Raw genomic sequence first — 3793 nt, 5'->3', positions numbered from 1 at the left:
TGGTGTTTTCTTTTATACTTTGGGGTGCCTGATATACAAAAAATTGATATATATTTTAAATATATATTTAAAAAAATTTTGCTATGTATTTTTTTCTCGCATATTAGTGATTTTTTTTAAAAAAACATTTTTTTTGTCACTCCTCTGAAGAGAATTCCTACTCATTGGACAAAATATTTTCTATTTTAATAATTTTGAAATTGTGTCTGCAAGCAGTGTAAGAGTCATATAAAATGTTCCATGTCAACTGTGCAGTGAGTTTATCAAACCTATTACCAAAATTAATGAAGGAGCATGAAATACAGTTAAAGAAGAATCAGTATTCTGAACTCTATAGCCTCAAATCATCTTTAGTCCCCTGAAGACACTTTTAATCACTAAAAGACATTAGAAAGATTGCTGGTTGAAACTTCCAAGCGATAAAGCCAGAAATAAATGGCTAAAGGTCTAGCTTGCATTCTCATCACTGTGTATGCAGCCGTTTATCACACCTATGTGAGGACCCAATAGTTCATCTTCTCTGGACGTCATCTATAAATATAAAGATGTTAATGGATGCTTAGGGAGCATGTTTGTGAAGTAATATAAACTCTTTGTAAAAACATCCCAAATACATTATTTCAACTACATACCTTTTTTTTTTTTTTTCCCTCCAGAGTAACTCTATCCCAGTAAGAAACTCATGCCTCCAGGTTCATTTATATTAACAAACACAAACGGGAGTGAAGCCAGGCTACAAAAGTTGTCACCAGATTGTTCTCTTCAGGTTATCTACACTACTGTGCTAGAATCTGGTCGGCAAGTCAGGGATCATCTCTGTGGTCCAGACAAATTCTTGAACCTGGGCTCATTAGCATTTATGTTCAGTATTAAGAATTGCTGTCAGAATCAAAGTAAAAGTACTTGACATGTTGTTAGGCTGAACTCCGACATCACAAATAATGTATTGCCTAGCTTTCTCCCAAAATTTAAAGTTGTCCTTTAATAAATGTTTAAGTGTATTTTTGCAAATATGTACCACTTATGTTGATCAAAACTTAAAAAAAATCTCAATATGGAATTTTATCATGGATAGAGATTTTCACAAGCTAATTAGATTTTTTTTAATGTTTACTTATTTTTTAGAGACAGAGAGAGAGACAGAGAGAGAGAGAGAGAGAGAGCAAGAAGGGGAGTGGCAGAGGGAGAGAGAAACAGAATCCCAGGCAGTTGCTGTGCTGTCAGTGCAGAGCCTGGCGTGGGGCTTGAACCCATGAACCATGATCATAACCTGATCCAAAACCAAGACTCAGATGCTTCACTGACAGAGCCACCCAGGAGCCCCTGCTCATTAGATGCTGACAAAGTTTCTATGAACTCATATTGGCAAACGATATATCAGCTAATACCAAAAGATAACAAAATTCACTGACTTCTGGAACTAACCCTGAAAGAGAAATGACTTAAAGGACCCAACCTCCTTCTATATACACAATGACAGCATGGACAGGACAGCTTGAGCCCACCAGCAGGTAGAAGTCAGGCTGCATGACCTCCCATGTAACCCATGACCTGCAGACTCTAAGAAAGGAGCCAAGTAGTATCTGAATCCAAAAACTTATGGGCATTGGTTCTTAAATTGTGGTCCTCAAACCAATAGCATCAGCATCACATGGGAATTTGTTAGAAATACAAATTCACAGGCCCCACCTCAGAGCTACTGCATCAGATACTCTGTGGATGGGGCCCAGTGATCTGTGTTTTAATAAGTCCTTCAGATGATTCTAATGCACGCTGAAGTGGGAGAACCGCAGCGATAGGAGATTAGTTCAAGAAAGGATGGTTTAATGTTTCCTATTAACATTTACAAAGCATTAAAAATAAAACAACTGAAATTGAAAAATACTCTGATCAAAGATTTATAATTATGTTGACAATAATTTTCTTTCTTTCTTTATTTTTGTATAAAAAGCCAACTGGGTATAATGTTTAAAAGATATGCCAATTTAATGCACGATTCTTTGCTAAAATAAATAGGTGAAGAGGATTAAGACATATAAACTTCCAGATATAAAATAAATAAATCATGAGGATGAAAAGTACAGCATGAGGAATACAGTCAATAACACTGTAATAGCATGGCATGGTGACAGATGTGATTACACTTATCCCGGTGAGCACTGAGAAATGTATTGAACTGATGAAGCACTATGTTGTACACCTGAAAGTAGCAGAACACTGTATGCGAACTGTAATTCAGTAAGAATAAATAAATAAAAATAATACCTTAAAGGAAACATACAGTTTAATATACAAGAGTTATATAATAAAACATCAGTCTTCAAAAAATGCTTATTTTCTTTAAGTTTTTATTTGGAGGTGGGGGGAGGGTCAGAGAGAGAGGGAGAGAGAATCCCAAGCACTGTTAGTTCAGAGCCTATCCCAAAAATTTTGAGATCATGACCTAAGCTGAAATTAAGAGATGGATGCTTAATTGACTGAGCCACCCAGGCGTCTTAAAGAAATGGTTCTTTTCTGATGAAGACTCACTCCTCAGCTGAGTGCTGTGGTTCATTTTGCTGATGCCATATTACCTTGATATTTTCTTCTCTACCAAGAATTCTGTGTTGTGCCACATTCTATTCACCATCCAGGCACAGGCACAATTACCAACCACATGTCATTTTCTGTTTTCGTCAACTACAAAAAAATACACATTAAAACTCCAGATGTCTAAAATATTGAGTGACCTTAAATTTCATCATATTCATTATGCTAAAAGACAGAATATATCAGAAAATCTGTTGCAGCATAAACATTTCTAGAATTCACCCATACTGCGCATAAAGATATAGTCAATTAATTTTTGCTGCTGCATAATATTCCACTGTATGGACACACTCTCATTGACTCATCAACTCCTACTGACAGGCATTTGAGTTACTTCTAGGTTTTTGATCTTACAAACAGTGTTGCTTTGAACATTGTTCTCCATGTCTCCTGGAAGATAAATGTGAGAGCTTCTTTGGGGTCTACATAGATATAAGTGAAATTGCTAAGTCACAGAATATGTGAACATTGAATTTTACAAGAGAAGACCAAACTGCTTTCCAAATAATTTTTTCAATTTATACTTGAATACTAATCGAGAAGAAAGACTGTTAAGTCACATATTCCACAAACCTCATTATTGTTCCAACTTTTCAATACTGTTTTAGTGGGTGCAAAATGGTATTGCGTTGGGGCTTTATTTGCATTTTTCTGACTGCTAATGAAATTGCACACCTTTTTCTACACTTATTCACATGTGTTCTTCCTATGAAACAGCTGATTATATTTTGCCCATTTTAAAATAACTTGTTGTGTAGGAATTCTATAGTCTTTTTACCCCCCAAAACAAATATGGTTTTTATTCATTTTCTCACTAGCTAGTTGACCTATCACACTTAAAAATTTCCAGTGGATTCAAGCAAACTTTTATTTCTTAAGAAAGCAATATTATAAATTCTCCACTTAGAATTTCTTACGGTTTTATATTGTTAAAATTTTTGTTCTATAATGGAATGTTTTTGTTTCACCCACTGCAAAAGCTTTTCCTACATATTCATATACACTTGTTCCTAATAATACTATTAATAATAGAAGATGAGTTTAACTTTGGATGAATTTAGTGTTCCTGAGCTTTGGTTTCTTCATATGTAAAGTGCAGGTCACTAAAGATTAAAATGAAGTAATAAGGTATAACAGGCTTAGCACATTAAAGGCACAGTAAAGGATGGTTATTTTAACCTGAATGAAACTAATTTCCAATAGA

Source organism: Herpailurus yagouaroundi, unplaced genomic scaffold, assembly GCF_014898765.1.
Source record: "Herpailurus yagouaroundi ecotype Mexico unplaced genomic scaffold, PumYag 192, whole genome shotgun sequence".
NCBI classification, from domain to species: Eukaryota; Metazoa; Chordata; class Mammalia; order Carnivora; family Felidae; genus Herpailurus; species Herpailurus yagouaroundi.
This window is presented reverse-complemented; position numbering follows the sequence as displayed.